This window comes from Carcharhinus amblyrhynchos, chromosome 4 (genome assembly GCF_965287045.1).
Source record: "Carcharhinus amblyrhynchos chromosome 4, sCarAmb.v2.hapA, whole genome shotgun sequence".
NCBI classification, from domain to species: Eukaryota; Metazoa; Chordata; class Chondrichthyes; order Carcharhiniformes; family Carcharhinidae; genus Carcharhinus; species Carcharhinus amblyrhynchos.
Genome location: NC_137327.1, coordinates 18,763,860 through 18,781,752, shown reverse-complemented (window position 1 = coordinate 18,781,752; position 17,893 = coordinate 18,763,860). Strand labels below are relative to the sequence as shown.

General features: G+C 43.0%; 1 protein-coding gene across 2 annotated transcripts in view; it reads left to right on the top strand.

Annotated features, from left to right (window-relative positions):
* Positions 1 to 17,893, top strand: part of cmip (c-Maf inducing protein) — a 227,149-nt gene that overhangs the window by 25,557 nt on the left and 183,699 nt on the right. The gene's annotated exons all lie outside the window — the stretch shown is intronic.

Genomic DNA, 17,893 nt, shown 5'->3' with positions numbered 1-17,893 from the left:
ATGCTGCCAGACCTACTGAGATTTTCCAGCGTTTTCTCTTTTGGTTTCAGATTCCAGTAATTTGCTTTTATTTTTAAGACACCTGAACCCTCCTTGTTAGTGGTTCCAGTTTTTTTTTTGTCCAGTAAAAATGATCCTAGATCTTTGGGCCGTAATATTTGTAAGCTTGAATTTGACTTTATAACAAAAACGTAAATAAAAAAATAATTAAAATTGGAAATGTGAATTGAGTGTTCAATTGCCTGACAAGAAACATTAATTTCCTCCACATTTCCATTTGTTCTAAATGAAATATCAAACAGCTACCACATCTATTTGACTTACCTAATGATCAGGCCCACATAGTAGACCTTTAGTACCAACACGGCACTGATAATTTATAAACTTCAGTGACATTTTAGCACTCCTTCAGTTGCAAGTTGTAGAATGTGGTTTCAATGCACATTTTATGCACAAAATGGTGATTTTTGCAATGCTTCCAGGTTGAACTCTGCTAAGAATGACTAATTTCCAACAGACGGCGCTTCATAAACTTATCCTGTCTCATTGACTGTGTTTGCAAATTGAATCACAAGTTCAATTCTATTGACTCGCCAGCAAGGTCTTGCATTGTGCCTCCACCTAATTGTATGTAAAAATATGGATAGCTAAATTACAAAAAGATTGAGGAAATGTCACGGTAATTGTGCTCTTAACGTGCCGAGCGTAGGGGTAAGTCTGCACCAGAAGTTTCAGCAAAACAGTCCTAACGTTGCAGTTGAATGTTCCAGAGATATTCTAACTGTTTTGGCCAACTTCCTTAATACCTTTCGACTAGGCCTTTCTCAGCATATCCACAGAGTCTTTCACTTCTTTATTCTGAAGCACGTTTGCCTTTTCTTTTGCTCCCAATTGAAACTGTGCCTTTTTATTTCCTCCAACTTTACAGTTCTATTCTTCAGTTTAGAATGCAAATGTGCTTTTCTAGTGCATTCAAATCTGATAATAACAGGGCACTTCTCCAATTAGTTTCTGTGCGAGATGTGAAGTGCTATCCGGATGCGTCAGCTGCTGATTTGACTGTGGACCCCAGTTGCGAAGGACGTTGACTTGAGGCTCGCTCCGTGCCTTTCTGCACCGAGGTCAGCCATAGCGCGAGGTGCAAAACGCCGGTTTTGAAATTGTCACTTGGCGTTCTACTTTTCTGAAGCAGTGCTTCAGTTTTCAGTTGGCGAAATAGCTGCTGTTTATTGAAATGAAGCTGTGATGAGTAGCTTGTAGCATGCGCAGTCGATGCAGGCATTTTGTGCTGAGCACCTTGAGGATAATGATCCCATAGATAATGCACAAAACAAAATGGCCTAGGAAAAGTGGATACGTTTATTAAGCCTGCTCTAGTTATGCCACTTTGAAGTTGCCATGGTGATATTTTACTCTGTGCCTGGGAGATCAACTCATCAAGTCAGGAGGAAGAGGTCCAGTTGCAGTTTCACATTCACTGCTCCATTTGATATTATAAATTCACGGGACTCAAAATTCAGTTTAAGGATAACTACTTGTGATATGCTAATTGTACGCTTTTTTCAAAAACAGACATGTTAATTACTTAGAAAATTTACTGATTTATAATATGTGTTGAGCGACTTCAACCAGGGTGTAAGCATTTGGCATCTGAATACCTGCGTTCAGGAGAGGGGAGGTGGTCTCTGCTCTTGATCGCTCAGCAGTGAATCTTACTTAAGGAGAGTGAGTTAGCGTGTATGTTAGTGTCTGCGTATGGACAAGAAATATGTCCACTTTCATTGATTTTTCGACCTTAAGTGATGAATCCTTTTTCTAGTGACCATTTCTGGGTCCGGTTTATGGCAGTTTTGTTGGCAAAATAGTTTCCTCCTTTTCAAATGAACCTCAAATCATTCATTTGTTGTTGCTGTTGTGAATGTCTTGAACCAGTTTGTCTAAGATTAATTTCAATGTAGACCAAAGCCTAAAATTCAGTCACTTTAGCAATCATTTTGGGGGGGGGTGCCTTCACAATCTTACTTTTGGCTTTTAGAAAACAGCAATCTTGGTCTTGTCACCACTGTCACAGTCAGTGACATTCAGAATACAATGTGAAACACTAAAATGCCAGCACACTTGGATTTCACTTTCATAACTGACCTATATTTGGTGAACATGTGCTTATTGTTTAAGAGAGACTGCTTGCATTATATTGCGTTATAGTCGTGTGATGGCTTGTGCGTTTTGCTTTAGAGATACCACGCTTGTTACATTAACAAACTGGTATTTATACTGTGGCAATGTCAGTTGGTTTGATTCGATTTAAAAAAATTGGATTCCAAAATTATTCGGATGTACTCAAATTTTCTTTTGGCAACTTGCACGTGCATCAGTATTTTAACATAGTAAAACATCCTAATGTGCTTCATCGGAACTGCACGGTGGCACAGTGGTTAGCACTGCTGCCTCTCAGCGCCAGGGACTCAGGGTTATTGTCTGTGCAGAGTCTGCATATTCTCTGTGTCTGTGTGGTTTTCCTCTGGGTGCTCCGGTTTCCTCCGATAGTCCGAAGGATGTGCTGGTTAGATGCAAATTCTCCCTCGGTGTACCTGACAGGCGCCGGAGTGTCGGGGGTTTTCACAGTAACTTCATTTGCAGTGTTAATGACGCTAATAAAATCAATAAATAAAAAGGAATGTTATCAAAATCCAACATCAAACAAATATAGGGAGGTATTAAACCAGGTGACCAAATACCTGGTCAAAGAGGAAGGTTTTAAGGGCGGTTTTAAACAAGGTGTCACAGATAGAGAGGTGGAAAAGTTTATGAAGGGAATTCCAGAGCTTAGGCTTAGGCAGCTGAATGTATGACCACTTGGGGTAGAACAGTTAAAATAGAGAATGAGCAGTTGGCCAGAATTGGAGGAGTGCAAAGATCTTGGGAGGATTATATATCCGGCAGAGATTACAAAAATAGCGAGAGGTGAGGCTGTTGGCAATGATTCTGCTGTTCCCATTTAAAACTTGCCCTAAACCCTATCTTTCTATTTTGTTACTTGTTCCATTACGACCTCTTTTCTCCTTGCTTAAAATCCTTGTATCTCTACTTTTTCCCAGTTCTGATGAAAGAATATTGCCCTGAAACATTAACTCCTATTTCTTCTATTTCCAATCTTGTCTGCTTTTGAAACAATTATCATTCTGTTTTATCTTAGTGTAGAATGTCTCTTTTTGGCTTCAAGGGATAGCTTTATTTTGCATAGTGTCTATGTCCTGCTGACCTCCCAACACATATATTTGATGATGACCTAAGTCCTTGAGTTCCAAAATTGTGATGCCAATTCTGGTTGCCCAATGGATCTAGCTTTTCCAAAAGAGCCTGTATTCTATTGCCAAGTCTTTGAGTGCCATGTCACAGGAGCAAAAAAAAATGTACACCTTTAGGTCAAATATGTAATTGTTCATGGTAATGCTGAAATGTTTATAATGTTTATGTTCTGAATTATTCATGGGAATGACAATGGGAGTGTTTGAAACACAATGCTCTGCCACAGGGACTGTTCAAACATAGAAGTTTGCATTTTCTCAGGGAAATTTGATGAATATTTGAAACAGAGAATGATGCAGAGTTGTAGGAAGGGAGGAGGGGTGTGATGCTTGTTCTTTAGATTTTGCTCTCTGAGGAAGGATGTCCTTGCTTTCGAGGAAGTACAGCAGAGGTTTAGCAGGCTGATTCCTGAGATGGCAGGTCAGTCAAACGAAGAAAGACAAAGTCGGTTAGGATTATATTCACTGGAGTTTGGATGAGTGAGAGGGAATCTCATAGAAACGTAGAAAAATTAGAGAGGGTAGATTCAGAGAGGATGTTCCCAATGGTGGGAGAGTCTGGAACTAGGGGTCATAGTTTGAAGATAAGAGATAAACCTTTTTAGAACTGAGATGAGGAGAAATTTCTTCAGCCAGAGAGTGGTGAATGTGTCGAATTTATTACCACAATGTAGTTGAGGTCATAATGTTCTCTGATTTCAAGAAGAAATTAGATATAGCTCTAAGGGCTAAAGAGATCAAAGGATATGGGAGGAAGGGGGATTCAGGATATTGAATTTGATGATCAAAATAAATGGCAGAGCTTACTTGAAGGGCCGAATGGCCTAGTCCTGCTTCTAGTTTCTATGTCTGTATGGTCTCTCTTTGTGGTGTGGCATTCTGTGGTTCTATGGATTGGAAGAGTAGTCTAGAGGGACTAATAGCCCTCTTCTGCCAGAATGTTATTTAGTTTTTGGCATATGTAAGTAACTTCCATAAGGAAATAGCATTTATGTGAGACAAAACTCCATCTGCAATGATTGTGAGCAATATAACTCATGTGGAATAAGATTCAATCCTTTGCAGTATATTTTGCCATTGAGCTTGTCGAAATGGTGTGTTAATTGAGATCCATTTTCAATGTTATTGAGAATCTGGAACAAAAAATGGTTAGTCGGTCTATCTCCTCATTCCATTTCTTTTGGGTGGGAAAACTTCTTACAATCTAATTCCCTTTGTTATTATCTTGTGTGACCAATGAGGTTCAAGGGGTCACCTCCAATTTGTTCACCCCCCCACTTACCCCCCCACCCCTCCCATTCAGAAATTGAGAGTTAAGTGCCCCAGAGAAAGATGAAAAATAGCAAAAACCTCAGGTGAAAAATCCTGCTATTTGATTATTATATATTATCGTTATTCATTCAGCAGCTCTTTCGATTTGGATTGGAAAGTTGTAGAAGCTTTTATGGTTTAGAAGCAAACTATTGTGATTCGGAGGCAGTTTTCGCCACCTAACTTCTGGTGTTGAGTTGTTTGGATTTGCATCCTCTTTATTTTAAATTTACGGGTTAAACTGATGATCATTTCCATCAGAAAGGTTGTGATAACTTGTTATTTAATTCCCCAATGTCAGGCCACATAGGTTTGGTAGTTCACACCTCCGAACTGGACAGCCTCATATCGAAACTTCATGTTGCTGCAGGTTTGTCAACACAACTAGAACTACAGATTTCTAATCCCTCACGTTTTAGCATTGTTCACTGTACTACTGCCTCGCATAATGCTAACTATCAGTCCCATGTATCTGAGAGTAAGTTTTCCACCATACTAGTTCCTACAAATCTCGCAAATCCATATTTAGAACATAGAACACTACAGCACAAACAGGCCCTTCGGCCCACGAGTTGCGCCGATCACATCAACACCTATCTATAACCCCCAATCCCATAAAACCCCATATACTCATCCAGAAGTCTTTTAAAAGACCCCAGCGAGTTCGCCTCCACCACCACTGACGGCAGCCGATTCCATTCACTCACCACCCTCTGATTGAGAAACCTACCCCTAACATCACTTCTGTACTTTCCTCCCCGCACCTTAAACCTGTGTCCTCTCGTAGCGACCATTTCAACCCGGGGAAATAGCCTCTGAGAATCCACCCTATCTATTCCTCTCAACATTTTATAAACCTCTATCAGGTCGCCTCTCAACCTACGTCTCTCCAGGGAAAAGAGACCCAGTTCCCTCAACCTAACTTCATAAGGCATGCCTCCCAGTCCAGGCAACATCCTTGTAAATCTCCTCTGTACCCTTTCAATAGCTTCCACATCTTTTCTATAGTGAGGCGACCAGAACTGCGCACAGTACTCCAAATGAGGCCTGACAAGGGTCTTATAAAGTTGCAGCATTACCTCCCGACTCCTAAACTCAATCCCTCGATTTATGAAGGCCAGTACACCATACGCCTTCTTGACCACCTCTTCCACCTGCGAGGCCGATTTAAGAGTCCTATGGACCCGGACCCCAAGATCCTTCTGCTCCTCAACACTACCAAGACTCCTGCCCTTGATAGTGTACTCGTTCATCCCGTTGGTTCTGCCAAAATGGACGACTACGCATTTATCCACGTTGAAGTCCATCTGCCACTTCTCCGCCCAGTCCTGCATCCTATTTATGTCCTGCTGCAACTTTTGCCATCCTTCCAGACCATCCACAACACCACCGACCTTCGTGTCATCAGCGAACTTACTTACCCATCCTTCCACTTCCTCATCCAGGTCATTTATGAAAATGACAAACAGCAAGAGTCCTAGAACAGATCCCTGGGGCACTCCACTGGTGACTGACCTCCATTCAGAAAAAGCCCCATCCACAACCACTCTCTGCCTTCTGCAGGCAAGCCAGTTCTTGATCCACAAGGCCAAAGGCCCTTGGATCCCATGCCCTCTCACCTTCTCAAGAAGTCTTGCATGGGGGACCTTATCAAACGCCTTGCTGAAGTCCATGTACACCACGTCCACGGCACTTCCTTCGTCAATGTGTTCAGTCACATTATCGAAGAACTCAACTAGGCTCGTAAGGCACGACCTGCCCTTGACAAATCCATGCTGACTATTCCTGATCATGTCAAACCTCTCCAAATGGTCGTAAATCTTGTCCCTCAGAAGCCTTTCCATCAGCTTACCAACCACTGAGGTCAGACTCACCGGTCGGTAATTTCCCGGGCTATCTGTGTTCCCTTTCTTGAAAATAGGGACTACATCCGCAATCCTCCAATCTTCCGGAACCTCTCCCGTCTCCATTGACAACGGAAAGATCATCGCCAGGGGCTCTGCAATCACTTCCCTCGCCTCCCACAGTATCCTGGGGTATATCCCACCTGGTCCCGGCGACTTATCAATCTTGATAGAATTCAAAAGTTCTAACACATCCTCCACCTTAATATCCACAAACTCAATCTTTTCCATCTGCTGCAAATCCGTAGCAAAATCTCCCAGATCTCCCAAATCCGTAGCAAAATCTCCCAGATATTTATTGACATTTGGAATGAATGAGACCGAGGAATGTTATAACCGTGATGTTTTGATAAAAAAACGGTCACTGCCTCTCAGTTAGTTCTCCATGTGCACCAGACTTCTACTGTTGCTGGAGCAATGGCTGTAGGAACCAACATCTCATTAATTCGACACAATTGTTGCTAAAAGCAAGGAAAGACCTGCAGGCAGTGTTTGTATTGAAAGTCAGTGGGCAAGCTTTGCTTCTGTTATTGTGTGCACTCCATAACCATTTGCACTCAAAAACAAAATGCTTTATTGTCATTTAGCAGTACAAAACTTGAGTACTGTTGAAAAAAAATGAATTTTGTTGAAGCTTTTCATCTTGCACTCGTCAGACAAAACGACTCATATGAGAAGAGGATGCTGATTGGTTGGCAGGTAGACTCGGATTGGGCAAGGCGTTGCCATGGAGAATTGATGGTGACTGACAGTTAACTGCCAAGCATTGTTTGAAACCTAAACCAGGCAGTTTGACTCTGGGTTAAAACATTGCCCTGTGGAATGAAGCAGTGAGTGGCCATCGCTTATTTTGTTTAGTTGAGACTTAAATGAGCCCCCTTGCCAACCAACCAGCACCATCTTCTTATGCAGGATAAAGTTGTTGTTTCCCCTGTCATTGGTACTCTTGTCACTGTCCTGATATGCAAGATGAAGCTTCAACAAAATGTCTTTTTTTCGAAAAACTTCAAAAAATATTTTACTAAATGCATTAGGGACCAGAACTGAGGGTGGGTCACAATGGATTAGTCTCATATTCCTTCAAGCTGATACTTGTAACCACAGTGAAGGTTTCCACCCATGAGAAGCTCATCAATTTGACCTTTCAACACGAAATGGTGTGTGAAACTTAGAGATCCAAACATAGGCAGAATAAGAGAGTGCATTTCAAGCATAAATTGCCCTTCCAAATTTCTTGGATTTCTACTTAACCTTCAACAATCTAGAAAATGAACGTACTAAAGCTTAGTGTCGATAGCATTCCTGTCATGTTTTGAGTGAAAGACTTATTACAAATACTGGTGGATAAAGGCTTGAATGCTGTTGATTGTGATAGAAATGGCTTTAGGAGAGGCCATGCTGTAGATTTCACATTGAAATATTAGAATGTCCATATGGCAGAAGCATTATTCACCCATTGTGTATATTCTTGGATCAAATATAAAAAAGCTTAATACACCCTTCCTGTATCCTACAAAATATGCAGTTGGCAACAAGTTCTGCTGTTCCTGGTACAATAGCCTGGCCTTCAGGACCAGTACATTGAGGTTAGTAAATCAGCTCGCTGAGGTGTATCAAACAGAATTTTGGACTACAGATCGTTACACTGCATCCGGCTGAATTAAACACGTTAAGGCTGAATCATCCATTGATTAGGGTGTGGTGGTCAATTCATGCTTCTCATGTAACTACAATCAGGCAAAGTTAATCTATAGTTTCTAATCAAGAGGACTTTGTGACTTTGTTGACGGACGGGTTCCCCTCTCTCCCTGTTTTCTGCTGTACAAAATCTGAAGTGAAATGGTGTGAAGGCCACCGTATTCACACGACAGTAAAATGGTGGCAGCAGTTCACAGACGTTACTACTCAGTCTTCTACTTAGCGACTTGCAGAAGGAAAATTTGTGGCGTTCTTGCTTGTCGGTAAACCAGTGCTGGCTATTTTTCGTGATCGTAAAGCACAGGCAGGGTTCCTCGATCTCGCTTGTCCCTGCTCCTGCTGCCAGCGAGAATGGAGAATTTGGCGCTCAGCCAAGAATTCATTCCCTGCAGCGGCACCAAAGAATCTCAGCCACAGACAAGGCCAGAAGTTTCCTGTCCATATCTCTAGATGGACCCAGCTCTTCTCTCAAAGCCCCATTGTCTACTTTGGTGGTGCTCGTAGATTAAAGGTGGCACGTATTGTGTCCTGCAGTAATTTTTCTTCCAGCTTTCCATTTAAAAACCCATCAGTGCTCCCATTATCACCTATAATCATGTTATCCCATCACTTAGAGCCTGTGCCTTCCCACTTTCTACATTTTGCAACCTTGTACCTCCTAAGCAGGAAACAGCTTAGATAAAATACATTCATTTGTGAGCTTGCTCACCTCAGTATCTATCAGCTGACTTCCTGCATGGGAGAGAAATAGAGCAGCCATTTTACGTGTCAACTGTTGGCAGTGGAGGAAGAACTGTTATATCTTTTGATGTGTGCTAAATTTTCATTCCAAACCAATTTGTTGCCAATTCATTCTTTGAAAATCCTTCAATTATATGACCATGATTTGATTCTGTTGTACCTAATCGTGGGAACGTCATTCATGTTGTAAGGTAGTATCTGTTACTTACTGAATTCCCTGGGCAGAGTTCTCCATTTTCAAGACTAAATGCCATGGCCAACAGCTCTGTTTTGTGCCTCTCCTGCCCGGCAGATTGGAGGAATTCTGCGCTGGTTGCCGCACTTGGAAGCTCATTAATTATGCACAGGCAGGTTTACCTCCGAGTCACCAGGTGTGCCAGTAGCTGATTTGCCCAGCCTCTGCCATCTAACAGGTTCGAAACTCCAGGCGCCATGTGTAAATGCTAGTCCAGCACACGTTCCAATCATTCCCTTTCAGTCCAACTGTCCTGACAAGACCATGCGGGATGTCCAGCACCCAGAAGCAAAAGGCTAGCAGCCTCAAGAAGAAGTCTTGTACCTCAATTCATTCTCTCAAGCCCATCACCTGTGAGGTGCCCATATCCCATGTGGATCTCTACTCATTCCAACTGGAGTCCTTGTGTACTGCCTTCCAATAAATGATGTTGTATCCCTTTGATCCCCTTGTTTGTGAGCACATCATGCAGTCTTGGTGGGGTCCAACTTCCTTCCCTTCCACTGTTCATCTTCCTCATCCACCTCTGCCTGCCATTATGCCCACTTGCTCCTCCATCCCTGTCCTTGCACAATGCTCCTTCTACATTGCTCTCTTTGTCTTCATCAATCCCACTCCCTCACCTCACACCCTATCGCTTGTCAAACTTTGGATCATTGGAGTGGAGGTTCCACGATGCTCGCAGCACAGTGCTGCACGTAAAAACCAGCTTGGCATGGGGCTGAGGGCCATGAACCGGTCTGCCCCAACAGCACCAGGGACGGTGCGGCACTAGAGCAGGTGTGGTATGAATGTTGCACTCACTTGCAAACTGAGGCCAGTCTTGTGCACATCGTTCTTTTTCAAACAGGTTTGGCGCTGACGTGATTTCGCACTGATGTGACGCAAGATTGGAAGGCTTGGTAAGGATTTGGTGATCAGCTGTTTTAATAAGCGTTCATGAGATGCAAGTGAATGGAAATGGCATCCACGCCACCAGGCAGCAGGAGAAACAGCCCAACGTTAACCCACCATTGGGAGATTTGTAAACTGTGGCTTCTCCACTCCCATCCACCACCAAACCCACAGCAGACTGGATGGGAAAATCCTGACCCCCTCTTTCTTTTCTGAGGGAAATGATCCAAATCAAAAAGTTGTCCTGATGAGAGAATTTTCACTGCTATTGGCCTTACATTTTTGCTCCTTCGATGATTTAGTTTTGTACTTTTGATGTCGGAGAGCAATTGTTCTTAGTTGCATAGTGCCCACTCACCTGTAGAGTCAACAAGTTGAGCATATGCACATAAAAAAGAGGGAGGTAAAAGAAATAATGTTTATATAGTCGTGGTCCAGATTTTCACATGGAAAACAGGAATGACTCATTAATCTGAATAGTCATGATCCATTTTTAGGATTATACAAACACAGTTGGCAGACAGTGATGTCAAACCACCTTGAAATTTGATACTCAGGATGGGCAACCTCAAGATCTTCCCGAATTGTCTGCTATAACTTTAATGGAAAAGGCACTGAAATCAAGGGAATATGGTGTTGACAACAGTTCTTAAAGTTTCTGTGTCCCTTCAGCCAAAGTCAGGTAGTTCTGAAAATTCACATTTTTTCTTTTTATGATGGTGAGTTTCCATTTTGTTTTTGGATTTTGTGCTTGTTAAAGTCAGTAGCAGCGCAGGGAAATCGATTTCTTTTTTCACTTGATGCTGGTACTGCTAGAATGGTAATGGAATGGTTTAAACACAGTGGAAAAACTATTTATACAGACCACAATCTTCTTGTGCACTGAACAGTATCCCTATCTACAAGAATGAGATGGAGGGAAGGAGGCAGAAGAATGGATTGGTCACCATGGACTCTGATAGGCCACCCAGTCTTCGCTTGCTTGTTCATTTTGTATGTTTGTTTTTCCACTCCAGATGTGGCCTGTCAGAATGAATCCAAGGCTGATCCAAGGAAAATTATAGGAAGGAAACTTAGATTCACATCATTCTAAACTTTTACAACTAACCGGGAGGTGAGAATACAAGGCTGGATTCTCTCCCAGGGTTAAAGTACAATGCCATAACTCATTCAACTCACATTTAACTCTACTGTTGAATTGGCAATGTTGTCACTTTTTCCACCATAAAGCAGGGTCCAAAATATCCAGGCTCATTAAAAGTGAATTTAAGTGTGGAAATTTATCAATGGTAGTAACTTCATAGTGTGCCAAAGGAACAGTGCAGGGGTAGACTTGGTAAAAAGGCGGCCTTACATGTTTTATTGTGATAGACTATTTCTGAAAAAAGGGCAACAAGCAGCAGTTATCACACTCTAGGCCTGATTTTACCATTTTCATGCTAAGTGCTGAATCTGGGTGTAATGCAGGTTGGACTTAAAAATCTGCTTTCAGGTGCCCCCATTCGCTCTCAGCCATCTCCAGTCCCATTCGTGCTGTGGGCAGGGCTCAGCGCAGCCGAAACGACTGGAGCTCTGGACTGCGCATGCACAGTTAGCAAAAAATTTGAAAAATCGCGCCCATGTCAGATCGCTTCCGGGCCACAGAAAACAGAGAATGTGGCCTGGGAGCGATGGTCCCTACACACGTTGCTGTCCCCCTTCTCCCCCACCCCCTCATTACCCACACACATTACTGCCTCCCTTATCCACCCTCCCCACCACCCACACACATCACTGTCCCCTTTATCAATCCCTCCCACTACCCACACATGCCAGTGTCCTCCTTATCCACCCACCCCACCACCCACACACATCACAGTCCCCCTTATCAACCCTCCCGCTACCCAGACCGATTGCTGCCCTCCCCCTGCCACCCATCACCCGCAGTGTGGCAGCGCTGTCTCCATGCCCCCCACCAGAGATCTGCCTGACCCTCCCTCACCAGAGATCCATCTGACCCCTCCTCCCACCAGAGATCCGTCTGCCCCCCCCCCCCCTTCCCACCAGAGAGACATCTTACCCGCTTCCCTCCTCCACTCTCTAACCACCACCCACCACCCCCCCCACCAACAACAACAATCTGGCCTCACTCATTTCCCGCCTCCCCAAGAGGAACATCTGACCTGCCTCCTCCTCCCTCCCCTTCAGACAATGGTCGGCCCTCCCCTCCGCCCTCTCCCCCACCAGAGAACGATCTGACCCGCCTCCTCCTCTCCACCTCGCCCCCCCCCCGCCCCCCAACCAGAGAATGATCTGATCCGATCCACCTCCCTCCTTCCCCCCCACCACTGATCTGAGTCAGAGAGCCGTTGGAAGCTCTGAACTCACTCTTCAGCAGCTGGAGCGCCCGATTCAGGCTTTTGTTTAGCAGGTCCATTACGGTGCAGTTCCAGATTGGTAAAGGGGGAAATGCTGATAAAGTTGGGCGGGTAGTTCATTAATTCAATTTAAATGCATGCAAATACATTTAAATCACCGTTGTGCCTGTTTTGGGTGCGAAGCTGATCGCCACCATTCCTCACTTGCGGTAAAGTGGCAATCTGTGCAGTCGCGGATCGCATTAATGGCCTTGCACCCGACTTTACTGCGTTTTCGCACCCGATGCAGTGGTAAAATCAGGCCCTTAGTTTAGGTAAAGTGCTCCTTCATTCTCTCATGAGATGTCACTGGCCAGCGTAGCATTTATTGTCTATCCCTGACCTGGGTGACTTGCTAGGCCATTTCAGAGTACAGTTAAGAGTCAACGAAATTGTAGTGGTTCCGGAGTCACATGTAGGCCAGACCAGGTAAGAATGGCAGATTTCTCTCCTTAAGACATTAGTGAGCCAGGTGGGTTTTTATGACAATCGATGGAGCTTTGTGGTCACCATTACTGAAATTAGCTTTCAGTTTAATGGAGGTATTAATTAGTGAGGTACGATTTTTCCCAATAAAAAGGCATTACAAGTAATATTCAATTCCATTAAAAGCAAATGCATTCTTCTAGTAAATTCTATTGGGAAAACTTCAAAATCTGAATAAAACATGGATGGCACTTTCTGTTTGTGCCTTGACTCGAACATCACAGTTTTTAGCTGTGGGTTTCACAATATTTTAAAGGTATCGCTATATGACCAGCATAACCTTTAAGCTTTCTCACGGGTGGCACCGTGGTTAACACTGCTGCCTCCCGGCATCAGGGAAATGGGTTTGATTCCAGGCATGGGTCACTGTCTGTGTGGAATCTGCACATTCTCCCTGCGTCTATGCGGGTTTCCTCCGGGTGCTCCAGTTGCCTCCCACGGTCCAAAAGATGTGCTGGTTAGGTGTACTGGCCGTGCTAAATTCTCCCTCAATGTACCTGAACAGGTGCCGAAGTGTGGCGATGAGGCGATTTTTCACAGTAACTTCATTGCAGTATTAGTGTAAGCCTACTTGTGACGCTAGTAAATAAGCTTTATTTGGGAAGCCCTAATGCATGCAATAACATGTCATGCATGCTCATTACAAGGTCAGCTCCCTTGAAACAAGTTCCTCCTCCAAGTTGCATTCCCTGCCAGCAAGAAATTAGAACGTTAATTTTCATGATTGCACATAAGTGAGGCCGATCTGGCAAGTTTGACATCTTCCATGATTAATGGTGCATTGCCGCTGCACTGCCCTCCTTGGGGAATGGCTGTAAATGCCAGCCCTTGCTCGAGACCAGGTGTTGGTTGTGCAAATTGTGTGGAAAGTGACCAAGGAAATGGGGGAGGGTTAGTGGGTTAGCTTGGACTGTGGCTGGGCAAAGGTGGAAAGGATAATGCAGGCTGTTTGGGTTCCCTTTTAACTATGGTGCCCAGGCCATTTTGCATAACAGTTTACCATTGGAAGATCTGATGTTGTCTACCACGATAACCACACCTAACGATCTATGTTATGGTTTGAATGATTGATATTGCAAAATTGAAAAAAAAACAAAATTACACATGTTTGATTGGCCACAATCCAATCTCCCATGTGGCGGCGGACTCCCAGAGATGTTTAAGAATTGACTCTTCTATTTATTGTCAAGTACAGTGGCAACAAATGAGTCTTTCATAAAATGCTGCCATTCATCAAAAATAATATAGTTTCCCCTGATTGTTGTGACATTATTTCCTGTGTCCTGGCATATGCCGTGGCATGTTACCAGTAAGTACCAACTGTGTAACATTATTAAATCAATAAATGCACCTTAGCTTACTTTGTGTTTGTACCCTGATGAGGGCTTGGACATTATAACAGCAATTTCAAAATAAATTATATCTTTATGATATTAGTTGGCCCAATGATTGCAAAGCAATTTGATACCAACCTCTGCGCAGGCCTCTAATACAGCTCGAAAAATTACAAAAACATTGAACCTAACCCTTGGCAAAGAGAATCCTTATCTTGCTCTGTTCCTGTTGTTTTGGTGCATTGCCCTATGCATTGTTACTTTCACATACAGATGCTGTTTGAACAAACCTGCTGTGTTTGGGGTATAAAAGATTAATGACTTGCTTGCCACAGGGGGGGGAAAGTGATCATTTGGCATGAGAACGTTCAAAACGTGAAGAGTTGCCTAAACCTGTGAAAGGTCACCCATAACTATTATAATGCAGAACACTCCTCAACAGGAATGATGGCCACTAAATTACAAAGTTGTTCTGTGGAAAGCCTGTCACTGACCACATTCTTATTTTGTCATTAAGGCATCCCAAGGAAGTTCTCCAACAAAGCACTGTAGGTTATCAGGGGGTTGAGTGACACCTTTGAACATCTGAGCTCCAGCTAACAGTGTTATTGGACACTCTGACACAGAGTTTACACGTTCTTTGTGGTGAAAACTGATGATGAAGTCCCATTTGGATTGAGTCCACCACTTTATTCTGAGCACTCACTGATCGCCAATCTCAAAGATCCCTCTGAATAAGTCCATTTGAAGCATTAGCAGATGTTGGTGCAAGGCAGCAATTACAGGAAATCTCAGTATCAGCCTACATACAGCAGTGAGTGAGCAGGCCTGTGCTTGGTCAGCTGTATTTTGGCATGAGACTGACTTGCTGTATGTTCTGTTACACAGTCAGGCTGCAGATCACTCATCATTCATGAGTAATGAGACCCCACTGAATTCTTCAGAAGACGTGTTTGTCACAAAGATGGACATCTGTGAAATGGCTACAAATGGTACTGGCCAACATATGTAACTCTCACATCATTATCTGTTGCAGATATAACTTCTGCGAGGTTACTTGTATCTGAATTTTATTTAAAATATATGGGGCATATAAGAAGGAAAGGGGAGTGATGATTGCACTCATCCTTGTGAAAATATTTGCCATTTGCAATGCCCATCATTAAAGATATCCTCAGGAGGGATAATTAGAGTGACAATTCCCCATAACACAAGGGCTTTATTGTATCAAGAGTATTTCATATGACAGTGGAATTCAACCCAGGATGAACAAGACTCTTGACAAAGTGTCACCCAGACTGGAGACATTGGCTCTATTCCCTCCACACAGATGCTGTCAGATGTGCTGAGATTTTCCAGCATTTTCTTTTTTTTTCCCTCCTGTTTCTATGTTTCTGGTTTTCCAGCAATTTTTTTATCTCCTGTTTCATAGTCATAGACATAAACATTACAGCGCAGTACAGGCCCTTCGGTCCTCGACGTTGCGCCGACCAGTGGAACCAATCTAATGACCCTCTGTTTCGACCATCTTAAGTGACAATGTTTGGCAAGAAACAACAACTACTATTTATTTTGCACCGTTATGGAATCAAACATCCCAAAGGTGCTTTGCAGAGGCATTTTAAAACAAAAGAGATGAGATTGAGCCAGAAAGATATTTGGGCAGATGACCAAAAGCTTGGCCAAAGATGTAGGGCACGATCTGCTGTAGCACGGACGGAGAATTTGGCATTCAGCCAAATCCCCATTCACCATAGTGGGACCGGAAAATCCTGCCAGCGTGAACGGAGGTAAAACTCTGGCCGAAAGTTTTAGGGAGTGTCTGAAAGGAGGAAAGTGAGATAGAAAGGCAGAGAAATTTAAGGAGGGGGGAATTCTAGAGTTTAGGGCCTCGCTTGCTAAAGGCAGCCATCCATCAACTGTCACGATAATGCAATTGTGAAAGAGATATTTCTTTCTAATAGCACCATCAATAACGGGGAAGGGAATGGCATGTGGGGAATAAAGACTCAAGAGGAAACACCATAGTGTGTGCCCAAATATGTCTGAGAGAAATACCAAAGGATATTTCTTTCATCATAAATATTTGTGCCAACAATGCTTAGTCTCTGGGGGCACTGTCTGGGTCTTGTGAAGAAAGGCTATTGCCCTTTTTTTCCCTGCCCACACAAGTCACATATCAAAACATATGTCGGTGAAAACCAGAGGCTGTGACGCACAGCTGGAGTAAAGCTTCTTTCTCAGTCAATAGTACAGTACTTTCTCTATGCTGAAAGTCACGCACCCTCGGTAGTTTAAAACCCCAGAAAAGTTAAATAATGCATTCAGAAAAAACAATACTAAAGTACAAAAACAGCCATGGCTCACGAACCTGGACAATAAATCTGCTTCTATTATTTTAATTTAGTCAATATTTCTCTTTAACTCTGCAGAGCATTCATCCAAGGATGCAGGTTACTTGAGATATCAGAAGGATGAACATGATAGAACTTGAAACTTGTATTTGTGCAACACCTTTCATGATTCTGAAGCCCCAAAACGAGTCACAGCTAATGGAATGCTTTTGAAGTCAGTTACTATTACAATGCAGGGAAATGCACATCGAACTTGTACAAAGCAAGGTGCCACAAACAGCAATGAACTGAATCACCAAGTAATCTGCTTGAATGATGGAGTCATAGAGGTTTACAGCATGAAAACAGGCCCTTTTGCCCAACTTGTCCATGCTGTCCAGTTTTTATCATTAAGCTAGTCCCAATTGCCCGCATTTGGCTCATATCCCTCTATACCAATCTTACCAATTAAATGTTTAAATGCTTTTTAAAAGACAAAATTATACCCGTCTCTTCACTATCTCTGGCAGCTCACTCCAGATACCACCCTCTGTGTGAAAAAATTGCCCATCTGGACCCTTTTGTATCTCTCCCCTCTTACCTTAAACCAATGCCCTCTAGTCTTAGACTCCTCTATCTTTGGGAAAAGATGTTGACTACCTACCTTATCTATGCCCTGATGTTGGTTGAGAGTTAGATGCTATCCAGGGCTGGATGTTGTCTGGGCCACACTTATCCCTCAACAGAAATTGTGCTGTCTGAATGTGAGTGGCTGTGTTGGTATGTAATTCCCTTGCTATTTAACGCTGGTGTTAATCCCCCTATTCAAAGGCTGTCACCATAGCACCAGACTGCCCATCAACCATTGTCACGAAAATTCATTCTTGGGTTAAGTAATTTTACTTAAACTCCCATAACGACAATGAGTAATTGTGAAATGTCGAATTTATGCTAATCCTGTGCCAATAATAATGTTACATCGGAACGATAGATGATTGCTTTCGCCTAGATTGGACATTGAATTCAAACAGTGTTTCCAAGCATACAGTAACAGATTGGGTGAAAGAATGTTCAAGGTGCTGATGCTGAGGAGATAACCCATGACCACTTATCTATGTTTGCACTTAAAATAATAATGTACTTGGTTGAAGCTCTGTACGTACTTACTTTTGTGACATTAATAACATTTCAAAGTGACCAAGAAGCATGCATTTACATATATTACTTATTCCATTATGTCACCACTCTTAGAT